Consider the following 12,500-nt stretch of genomic DNA (forward strand, 5'->3'; position numbering starts at 1 on the left):
GAAGCACGTATTGCCAGGCCCGAAGACTAAGCATTCATGCTGGACAAAAACGAGAAAGCGCGTATGTGCTGGTCGAGAAAGCACGTATTCGGCGCCGTACTGTTATGTCGAGGTCAGACACCTGTATTTCATTCTTTGCTCACTTTCCAGAGTACGAACCGTAGTTCCATACAATTTTTGCCTTTTAAGCTACGCTCCGTAGAGTGTAGTGCCAGTTTATGGTTTTCACAAAATTTTCAATCGCTCGGACTGAAGAGTTGATGCTCGGATAGTACGAGTATACATATTTTAAACGTATACAAGTCACCAACGTCACTCGAGACGCTTATACCACTTCAAGAGCCATTCGGTCAAAGACACCGACTCGTGGCAATGCAGTGTGGAGAAAGTCTGGAACGAGCACGATACAGAACAGTCAGGATGAAATCCCGAGGAGCGACGACTGCTTCTCAACCGAGGTCGAAGAATAGCCGTACGCTCGACGCTGCCCCGACCGACTCGACCGGACCGTCGCTTCTCTTATAGGTACCGAGGCGCCCGCCGGAACGCCGGCGACGCACGGGCTTACGCACGGCCGCTTATGGGGGGAACCGCGCGACCCAACCGCCCGCCCGAACGGCCTGTTATAACTTAGAGCGAAAACCAACACCTGTAATTTCCTTAATAATTGAGCTAGGGCAAAAAAAAAAAACGCTATCTTGTAGGAAAAAAGCAGGGGAACACGATGCCGTCGTTAAAAATATAGATTGCCGTGCTCGTTTTCGAGAAAAAAATGAAAAAATGGTCAAAATCGTCGCAGGACAAAAACTCGACACGCTATCTTGTAGGCAAAAATTAGACGAATTCAAAACCGTAGTTAAAAATATCGGTCGTCGCGCTAGTTTTCGAGAAAAAAACAAAAACGTTCAAAAAATTCGAGATAAAAAAAAAAAAACCAGCCTACCAGATAGAAAAAATTACACTGAACAAATATCATATAGGTCAAAATATGTGTTAGCGTACTAGTTTTCGAGATATAGACGAAAAACCGTCGCCGCCGATCGGTACGTCGGTCGATGCGAAAGCACCGCGCGACCGAGCGCCCGCCTAAAAGACCAGTTCGAACATACCGAAAAATCAAGAAACCGTAACTTCCTTAATAATTGAGCTAGGACAAAAAATCGACACGCTATCTTGCAGGAAAAAATCCGGGGAACACGATGGCGTCGTCAAAAGTGCAGGTCGTCGAGCTAGTTTTCGAGAAAAAAAAAAAAAAATTCTCAAAACTCGACAAAAAAATAAAACGATCAGTGGACCGTGTAGAGAATCTAAAACTGCATAAGAATCGTATAGACCAAAATTGGCGTTCACGTGCTCGTTTTTGAGAAAAAAGTTAAAAAAGCTCTCAAAATTCGAGATAAAAAAAAAAAAACCATCTACCAGGTAGCCAACGGTAAACGGTACAAGTATCGTACGGGCGAAAACGAGCGTTACCGTGCTCGTTTTCGAGTTATTGACGAAAAACAGCCTGGAGCGATCGGTCCGGCGGTCGACGCGCGAAAGTTTCTAAGTCCGCTCTGCTCCGAAACACCGCTCCGGCGTCAAAAATCGTCGTAGGACAAAAAATAGACACGCTATCTTGCAGGAAAAAATCCGGGGAACACGATGGCGTCGTCAAAAGTGCAGGTCGTCGAGCTCGTTTTCGAGAAAAAAAAAAAAAAATTCTCAAAATTCGACAAAAAAATAAAACGATCAGTGGACCGTGTAGAGAATATAAAACTGCATAAGAATCGTATAGACGAAAATTGGCGTTCACGTGCTCGTTTTTGTGGAAAAAATTAAAAAAGCTCTCAAACTTCGAGATAAAAAAAAAAAAAACCGTCTACCAGGTAGCCAACGGTAAACGGTACAAGTATCGTACGGGCGAAAACGAGCGTTACCGTGCTCGTTTTCGAGTTATTGACGAAAAACAGCCTGGAGCGATCGGTCCGGCGGTCGACGCGCGAAAGTTTCTAAGTCCGCTCTGCTCCGAATCATCGCTCCGGCGTCAAAAATCGTCGTAGGACAAAAAATCGCCACCCTATCTTGCAGGAAAAAATCCGGGGAACACGATGGCGTCGTCAAAAGTGCAGGTCGTCGAGCTCGTTTTCGAGAAAAAAAAAAAAAAATTCTCAAAACTCGACAAAAAAATAAAACGATCAGTGGACCGTGTAGAGAATCTAAAACTGCATAAGAATCGTATAGACCAAAATTGGCGTTCACGTGCTCGTTTTTGAGAAAAAAGTTAAAAAAGCTCTCAAAATTCGAGATAAAAAAAAAAAAAACCATCTACCAGGTAGCCAACGGTAAACGGTACAAGTATCGTACGGGCGAAAACGAGCGTTACCGTGCTCGTTTTCGAGTTATTGACGAAAAACAGCCTGGAGCGATCGGTCCGGCGGTCGACGCGCGAAAGTTTCTAAGTCCGCTCTGCTCCGAAACACCGCTCCGGCGTCAAAAATCGTCGTAGGACAAAAAATAGACACGCTATCTTGCAGGAAAAAATCCGGGGAACACGATGGCGTCGTCAAAAGTGCAGGTCGTCGAGCTCGTTTTCGAGAAAAAAAAAAAAAAATTCTCAAAATTCGACAAAAAAATAAAACGATCAGTGGACCGTGTAGAGAATATAAAACTGCATAAGAATCGTATAGACGAAAATTGGCGTTCACGTGCTCGTTTTTGTGGAAAAAATTAAAAAAGCTCTCAAACTTCGAGATAAAAAAAAAAAAAACCGTCTACCAGGTAGCCAACGGTAAACGGTACAAGTATCGTACGGGCGAAAACGAGCGTTACCGTGCTCGTTTTCGAGTTATTGACGAAAAACAGCCTGGAGCGATCGGTCCGGCGGTCGACGCGCGAAAGTTTCTAAGTCCGCTCTGCTCCGAATCATCGCTCCGGCGTCAAAAATCGTCGTAGGACAAAAAATCGCCACCCTATCTTGCAGGAAAAAATCCGGGGAACACGATGGCGTCGTCAAAAGTGCAGGTCGTCGAGCTCGTTTTCGAGAAAAAAAAAAAAAAATTCTCAAAATTCGACAAAAAAATAAAACGATCAGTGGACCGTGTAGAGAATATAAAACTGCATAAGAATCGTATAGACCAAAATTGGCGTTCACGTGCTCGTTTTTGAGAAAAAAGTTAAAAAAGCTCTCAAAATTCGAGATAAAAAAAAAAAAAACCATCTACCAGGTAGCCAACGGTAAACGGTACAAGTATCGTACGGGCGAAAACGAGCGTTACCGTGCTCGTTTTCGAGTTATTGACGAAAAACAGCCTGGAGCGATCGGTCCGGCGGTCGACGCGCGAAAGTTTCTAAGTCCGCTCTGCTCCGAAACACCGCTCCGGCGTCAAAAATCGTCGTAGGACAAAAAATAGACACGCTATCTTGCAGGAAAAAATCCGGGGAACACGATGGCGTCGTCAAAAGTGCAGGTCGTCGAGCTCGTTTTCGAGAAAAAAAAAAAAAAATTCTCAAAATTCGACAAAAAAATAAAACGATCAGTGGACCGTGTAGAGAATATAAAACTGCATAAGAATCGTATAGACGAAAATTGGCGTTCACGTGCTCGTTTTTGTGGAAAAAATTAAAAAAGCTCTCAAACTTCGAGATAAAAAAAAAAAAAACCGTCTACCAGGTAGCCAACGGTAAACGGTACAAGTATCGTACGGGCGAAAACGAGCGTTACCGTGCTCGTTTTCGAGTTATTGACGAAAAACAGCCTGGAGCGATCGGTCCGGCGGTCGACGCGCGAAAGTTTCTAAGTCCGCTCTGCTCCGAATCATCGCTCCGGCGTCAAAAATCGTCGTAGGACAAAAAATCGCCACCCTATCTTGCAGGAAAAAATCCGGGGAACACGATGGCGTCGTCAAAAGTGCAGGTCGTCGAGCTCGTTTTCGAGAAAAAAAAAAAAAAATTCTCAAAATTCGACAAAAAAATAAAACGATCATTGGACCGTGTAGAGAATCTAAAACTGCATAAGAATCGTATAGACCAAAATTGGCCTTAACGTGCTGGTTTTCGAGTTATTGACGATAAGCCGGTATATATATGTCCGAGATAAAAAAAAAGATAGGGACAGTGGGAATCTCCTATACTATCACGGGCGTGTATTCTCCTACTAGTTTGATGGTTGCTGTTGCATAAACCACCGACTGTTTGGCCCGCCGTTTAACCGCGCGGTTTAAAATTGCAACACAATGTTGGTGTCGCTCCGGGGTGAAAAAATGGAAAAACGACATACTTTACGCATAGGGGCGGCTGATCTTAACATATTTTGTCATGTCACCACCCCAGTGACTCTAAGACGGATTTTGCCGTCGCACGTTTTTTTATTAAAAAGTTATTAGTATATAGAAGATTTCGTTAAGCAAAAAGACACGAATATGGGAGTAGGACAAAAAATCGCCAGCCTATCTTGCAGGAAAAAATCCGGGGAACACGATGGCGTCGTCAAAAGTGCAGGTCGTCGAGCTCGTTTTCGAGAAAAAAAAAAAAAAATTCTCAAAATTCGACAAAAAAATAAAACGATCAGTGGACCGTGTAGAGAATATAAAACTGCATAAGAATCGTATAGACGAAAATTGGCGTTCACGTGCTCGTTTTTGTGGAAAAAATTAAAAAAGCTCTCAAAATTCGAGATAAAAAAAAAAAAAACCATCTACCAGGTAGCCAACGGTAAACGGTACAAGTATCGTACGGGCGAAAACGAGCGTTACCGTGCTCGTTTTCGAGTTATTGACGAAAAACAGCCTGGAGCGATCGGTCCGGCGGTCGACGCGCGAAAGTTTCTAAGTCCGCTCTGCTCCGAAACACCGCTCCGGCGTCAAAAATCGTCGTAGGACAAAAAATAGACACGCTATCTTGCAGGAAAAAATCCGGGGAACACGATGGCGTCGTCAAAAGTGCAGGTCGTCGAGCTCGTTTTCGAGAAAAAAAAAAAAAAATTCTCAAAATTCGACAAAAAAATAAAACGATCAGTGGACCGTGTAGAGAATATAAAACTGCATAAGAATCGTATAGACGAAAATTGGCGTTCACGTGCTCGTTTTTGTGGAAAAAATTAAAAAAGCTCTCAAACTTCGAGATAAAAAAAAAAAAAACCGTCTACCAGGTAGCCAACGGTAAACGGTACAAGTATCGTACGGGCGAAAACGAGCGTTACCGTGCTCGTTTTCGAGTTATTGACGAAAAACAGCCTGGAGCGATCGGTCCGGCGGTCGACGCGCGAAAGTTTCTAAGTCCGCTCTGCTCCGAATCATCGCTCCGGCGTCAAAAATCGTCGTAGGACAAAAAATCGCCACCCTATCTTGCAGGAAAAAATCCGGGGAACACGATGGCGTCGTCAAAAGTGCAGGTCGTCGAGCTCGTTTTCGAGAAAAAAAAAAAAAAATTCTCAAAATTCGACAAAAAATAAAACGATCAGTGGACCGTGTAGAGAATCTAAAACTGCATAAGAATCGTATAGACCAAAATTGGCGTTCACGTGCTCGTTTTTGAGAAAAAAGTTAAAAAAGCTCTCAAAATTCGAGATAAAAAAAAAAAAAACCATCTACCAGGTAGCCAACGGTAAACGGTACAAGTATCGTACGGGCGAAAACGAGCGTTACCGTGCTCGTTTTCGAATTATTGACGAAAAACAGCCTGGAGCGATCGGTCCGGCGGTCGACGCGCGAAAGTTTCTAAGTCCGCTCTGCTCCGAAACACCGCTCCGGCGTCAAAAATCGTCGTAGGACAAAAAATAGACACGCTATCTTGCAGGAAAAAATCCGGGGAACACGATGGCGTCGTCAAAAGTGCAGGTCGTCGAGCTCGTTTTCGAGAAAAAAAAAAAAAAATTCTCAAAATTCGACAAAAAAATAAAACGATCAGTGGACCGTGTAGAGAATATAAAACTGCATAAGAATCGTATAGACGAAAATTGGCGTTCACGTGCTCGTTTTTGTGGAAAAAATTAAAAAAGCTCTCAAAATTCGAGATAAAAAAAAAAAAAACCATCTACCAGGTAGCCATCGGTAAACGGTACAAGTATCGTACGGGCGAAAACGAGCGTTACCGTGCTCGTTTTCGAGTTATTGACGAAAAACAGCCTGGAGCGATCGGTCCGGCGGTCGACGCGCGAAAGTTTCTAAGTCCGCTCTGCTCCGAAACACCGCTCCGGCGTCAAAAATCGTCGTAGGACAAAAAATAGACACGCTATCTTGCAGGAAAAAATCCGGGGAACACGATGGCGTCGTCAAAAGTGCAGGTCGTCGAGCTCGTTTTCGAGAAAAAAAAAAAAAAATTCTCAAAATTCGACAAAAAAATAAAACGATCAGTGGACCGTGTAGAGAATCTAAAACTGCATAAGAATCGTATAGACGAAAATTGGCCTTAACGTGCTGGTTTTCGAGTTATTGACGATAAGCCGGTATATATATGTCCGAGATAAAAAAAAAGATAGGGACAGTGGGAATCTCCTATACTATCACGGGCGTGTATTCTCCTACTAGTTTGATGGTTGCTGTTGCATAAACCACCGACTGTTTGGCCCGCCGTTTAACCGCGCAGTTTAAAATTGCAACACAATGTTGGTGTCGCTCCGGATCGAAAAAATGGAAAAACGACATACTTTACGCATAGGGGCGGCTGATCTTAACATATTTTGTCAATGTCATCTTCCCAGTGACCCTAGGAAGGAGTTTGCCGTTGCACGTTTTCCTATTAAAAAGTAATTAGTGTACAAAAATTTTCGTGAAGCAAAAAACAAGAATATGAAAGTACGTTCCATGAGCATTACGGTGAATAAAACAGAAATTAAAAATTCCCGAGGGGTTGAACAGCATCATATTGAATTCGTTTTGCTGACTGGGGTCTGCGCCCCCCAGACCCCCGCTACACTAGCCCAGACCAAACCCACTTTGTAATAGTGGTATCATATTAAATTGAACAGCATCGTACTTAATTCGTTTTGCTGAATGGGGGGCTGCGCCCCCCAAACCCCCGCTACACTAGCCCAGACCTAACCCATTTTGTAATAGCGGTATCAAATTAAATTGAACAGCATCGTACTAAATTCGTTTTGCTGACTGGGGGGCTGCGCCCCCCAGACCCCCGCAACACTAGCCCGGACCTAACCCACTTTGTAATAGCGGTATCATATTAAATTGAACAGCATCGTACTAAATTCGTTTTGCTGAATGGGGGGCTGCGCCCCCCAAACCCCCGCTACACTAGCCCAGACCTAACCCATTTTGTAATAGCGGTATCAAATTAAATTGAACAGCATCATATTGAATTCGTTTTGCTGACTGGGGTCTGCGCCCCCCAGACCCCCGCTACAATAGCCCAGACCTAACCCACTTTGTAATAGTGGTATCATATTAAATTGAACAGCATCGTACTTAATTCGTTTTGCTGAATGGGGGGCTGCGCCCCCCAAACCCCCGCTACACTAGCCCAGACCTAACCCATTTTGTAATAGCGGTATCAAATTAAATTGAACAGCATCGTACTAAATTCGTTTTGCTGACAGGGGTCTGCGCCCCCCAGACCCCCGCTACACTAGCCCAGACCTAACCCCCTTTGTAATAGCGGTATCATATTAAATTGAACAGCATCATATTGAATTCGTTTTGCTGACTGGGGTCTGCGCGCCCCAGACCCCCGCAACACTAGCCCGGACCTAACCCACTTTGTAATAGCGGTATCACATTAAATTGAACAGCATCGTACTAAATTCGTTTTGCTGAATGGGGGGCTGCGCCCCCCAAACCCCCGCTACACTAGCCCAGACCTAACCCATTTTGTAATAGCGGTATCAAACTAAATTGAACAGCATCATATTGAATTCGTTTTGCTGACTGGGGTCTGCGCCCCCCCGACCCCCGCTACAATAGCCCAGACCTAACCCACTTTGTAATAGTGGTATCATATTAAATTGAACAGCATCGTACTTAATTCGTTTTGCTGAATGGGGGGCTGCGCCCCCCAAACCCCCGCTACACTAGCCCAGACCTAACCCATTTTGTAATAGCGGTATCAAATTAAATTGAACAGCATCGTACTAAATTCGTTTTGCTGACAGGGGTCTGCGCCCCCCAGACCCCCGCTACACTAGCCCAGACCTAACCCCCTTTGTAATAGCGGTATCATATTAAATTGAACAGCATCATATTGAATTCGTTTTGCTGACTGGGGTCTGCGCGCCCCAGACCCCCGCAACACTAGCCCGGACCTAACCCACTTTGTAATAGCGGTATCATATTAAATTGAACAGCATCGTACTAAATTCGTTTTGCTGAATGGGGGGCTGCGCCCCCCAAACCCCCGCTACACTAGCCCAGACCTAACCCATTTTGTAATAGCGGTATCAAATTAAATTGAACAGCATCATATTGAATTCGTTTTGCTGACTGGGGTCTGCGCCCCCCAGACCCCCGCTACACTAGCCCAGACCTAACCCACTTTGTAATAGTGGTATCATATTAAATTGAACAGCATCGTACATAATTCGTTTTGCTGAATGGGGGGCTGCGCCCCCCAAACCCCCGCTACACTAGCCCAGACCTAACCCATTTTGTAATAGCTGTATCAAATTAAATTGAACAGCATCATATTGAATTCGTTTTGCTGACAGGGGTCTGCGCCCCCCAGACCCCCGCTACACTAGCCCAGACCTAACCCACTTTGTAATAGTGGTATCATATTAAATTGAACAGCATCGTACATAATTCGTTTTGCTGAATGGGGGGCTGCGCCCCCCAAACCCCCGCTACACTAGCCCAGACCTAACCCATTTTGTAATAGCGGTATCAAATTAAATTGAACAGCATCATATTGAATTCGTTTTGCTGACTGGGGTCTGCGCCCCCCAAACCCCCGCTACACTAGCCCAGACCTAACCCATTTTGTAATAGCGGTATCAAATTAAATTGAACAGCATCATATTGAATTCGTTTTGCTGACTGGGGTCTGCGCCCCCCAAACCCCCGCTACACCAGCCCAGACCTAACCCATTTTGTAATAGCGGTATCAAATTAAATTGAGCAGCATCATATTGAATTCGTTTTGCTGACAGGGGTCTGCGCCCCCCAGACCCCCGCTACACTAGCCCAGACCTAACCCCCTTTGTAATAGCGGTATCATATTAAATTGAACAGCATCATATTGAATTCGTTTTGCTGACTGGGGTCTGCGCGCCCCAAACCCCCGCAACACTGGCCCAGACCTAGCCCATTTTGTAATGACTGTATTGGAACTGCGTTAGGGCTAGTTTAGAATTGGTTAGGTGAAGTAATGCGGAGAGCAGTTTCGCCTGCGTCCCGGGATGCTTGTTGGCATGAGTGGTGTCTGAATGAGTAAAGACGGATGAGACACTTGTGGGGTATGGTGAGTCAGATTCCCAAACTACCCATATATTCTTCTGAGGCATGGGTGCCTATCCAAGGATCTCCTTCGGTATCTAAAACAGAAATAAAAAAAAAAAAAAAAAAAAAAAAAAAAAAATGAATATGGACTGTGTTAGGACTGAATTGGATAAGGTCTGGGTTACGTCTCGGTTAGGTCTGAGTTAGGACTGGTTTAAGACTGGGTTAGGACTGGGTTAGGACTGGGTTAGGACTGGGTTAGGTCTGGGTTAGGACTGGGTTAGGTCTGGGTTAGGTCTGGGTTAGGACTGGGTTAGGTCTGGGTTAGGACTGGGTTAGGACTGGGTTAGGTCTGGGTTAGGTCTGGGTTAGGTCTGGGTTAGGACTGGGTTAGGACTGGGTTACGACTGGGTTAGGTCTGGGTTACGACTGGGTTAGGTCTGGGTTACGACTGGGTTAGGTCTGGGTTACGACTGGGTTAGGTCTGGGTTACGACTGGGTTAGGATTGGGTTAGGTCTGGTTTAGGACTGGGTTAGGTCTAGGTTAGGACTGGGTTAGGTCTGGGTTAGGTCTGGGTTAGGACTGGGTTAGGTCTGGGTTAGGACTGGGTTAGTACTGGGTTAGGACTGGGTTAGGTCTGGGTTAGGTCTGGGTTATTTCTGGGTTAGGTCTGGGTTAGGTCTGGGTTAGGTCTGGGTTAGGGCTGGGTTAGGTCTGGGTTAGGTCTGGGTCAGGTCTGGGGTATTTCTGGGTTAGGACTGGGTTAGGTCTGGGTTAGGTCTGGGTTATTTCTGGGTTAGGTCTGGGTTAGGTCTGGGTTAGGTCTGGGTTAGGTCTGGGTTAGGACTGGGTTAGGTCTGGGTTAGGACTGGGTTAGGTCTGGGTTAGGTCTGGGTTAGGTCTGGGTTAGGTCTGGGTTATTTCTGGGTTAGGTCTGGGTTAGGTCTGGGTTAGGTCTGGGTTAGGGCTGGGTTAGGTCTGGGTTAGGTCTGGGTCAGGTCTGGGGTATTTCTGGGTTAGGACTGGGTTAGGTCTGGGTTAGGACTGGGTTAGGTCTGGGTTAGGACTGGGTTAGGACTGGGTTAGGTCTGGGTTAGGTCTGGGTTAGGTTTGGGTTAGGACTGGGTAGGTTCTGGGTTAGGACTTGGTTAGGACTGGGTTAGGACTGTGTTAGGACTGGGTTAGGTCTGGGTTAGGTCTGGGTTAGGACTGGGTTAGGTCTGGGTTAGGACTGGGTTAGGACTGGGTTAGGTCTGGGTTAGGTCTGGGTTAGGACTGGGTTAGGTCTGGGTTAGGACTGGGTTAGGTCTGGGTTAGTACTGGATTTGGTTAGGTCTGGGTTAGGTCTGGGTTAGGTCTGGGTTAGGACTGGGTTAGGACTGGGTTAGGTCTGGGTTAGGACTGGGTTAGGACTGGGTTAGGACTGGGTTAGGTCTGGGTTAGGTCTGGGTTATTTCTGGGTTAGGTCTGGGTTAGGTCTGGGTTAGGTCTGGGTTAGGTCTGGGTTAGGTCTGGGTTAGGACTGGGTTAGGACTGGGTTAGGTCTGGGTTAGGTCTGGGTTAGGACTGGGTTAGGTCTGGGTTAGGACTGGGTTAGGTCTGGGTTAGGTCTGGGTTCGGTCTGGGTTAGGACTGGGTTAGGTCTGGGTTAGGTCTGGGTTAGGTCTGGGTTAGGTCTGGGTTAGGACTGGGTTAGGACTGGGTTAGGACTGGGTTAGGTCTGGGTTAGGTCTGGGTTATTTCTGGGTTAGGACTGGGTTAGGACTGGGTTAGGACTGGGTTAGGTCTGGGTTAGGTCTGGGTTAGGTCTGAGTTAGGTCTGGGTTAGGACTGGGTTAGGACTGGGTTAGGTCTGGGTTAGGTCTGGGTTAGGACTGGGTTAGGACTGGGTTAGGTCTGGGTTAGGTCTGGGTTAGGACTGGGTTAGGTCTGGGTTAGGACTGGGTTAGGTCTGGGTTAGTACTGGATTTGGTTAGGTCTGGGTTAGGTCTGGGTTAGGTCTGGGTTAGGTCTGGGTTAGGACTGGGTTAGGTCTGGGTTAGGACTGGGTTAGGTCTGGGTTAGTACTGGATTTGGTTAGGTCTGGGTTAGGTCTGGGTTAGGTCTGGGTTAGGACTGGGTTAGGACTGGGTTAGGTCTGGGTTAGGACTGGGTTAGGACTGGGTTAGGACTGGGTTAGGTCTGGGTTAGGTCTGGGTTAGGACTGGGTTAGGTCTGGGTTAGGTCTGGGTTCGGTCTGGGTTAGGTCTGGGTTAGGTCTGGGTTAGGACTGGGTTAGGACTGGGTTAGGTCTGGGTTAGGTCTGGGTTAGGACTGGGTTAGGTCTGGGTTAGGACTGGGTTAGGTCTGGGTTAGTACTGGATTTGGTTAGGTCTGGGTTAGGTCTGGGTTAGGGCTGGGTTAGGTCTGGGTTCGGTCTGGGTTAGGTTTGGGTTAGGTCTGGGTTAGGACTGGGTTAGGACTGGGTTAGGTCTGGGTTAGGACTGGGTTAGGACTGGGTTAGGTCTGGGTTAGGACTGGGTTAGGACTGGGTTAGGTCTGGGTTAGGACTGGGTTAGGACTGGGTTAGGTCTGGGTTAGGTCTGGGTTAGGACTGGGTTAGGTCTGGGTTAGGTCTGGGTTCGGTCTGGGTTAGGTCTGGGTTAGGTCTGGGTTAGGACTGGGTTAGGACTGGGTTAGGTCTGGGTTAGGACTGGGTTAGGACTGGGTTAGGTCTGGGTTAGGACTGGGTTAGGACTGGGTTAGGTCTGGGTTAGGACTGGGTTAGGACTGGGTTAGGTCTGGGTTAGGTCTGGGTTAGGACTGGGTTAGGTCTGGGTTAGGACTGGGTTAGGTCTGGGTTAGTACTGGATTTGGTTAGGTCTGGGTTAGGTCTGGGTTAGGTCTGGGTTAGGACTGGGTTAGGACTGGGTTAGGTCTGGGTTAGGACTGGGTTAGGACTGGGTTAGGTCTGGGTTAGGACTGGGTTAGGACTGGGTTAGGACTGGGTTAGGTCTGGGTTAGGTCTGGGTTATTTCTGGGTTAGGTCTGGGTTAGGTCTGGGTTAGGTCTGGGTTAGGTCTGGGTTAGGTCTGGGTTAGGACTGGGTTAGGACTGGGTTAGGTCTGGGTTAGGTCTGGGTTAGGACTGGGTTAGGT

Source organism: Colletes latitarsis, unplaced genomic scaffold (genome assembly GCF_051014445.1).
Source record: "Colletes latitarsis isolate SP2378_abdomen unplaced genomic scaffold, iyColLati1 scaffold0041, whole genome shotgun sequence".
In the NCBI taxonomy this organism is placed as follows: Eukaryota; Metazoa; Arthropoda; class Insecta; order Hymenoptera; family Colletidae; genus Colletes; species Colletes latitarsis.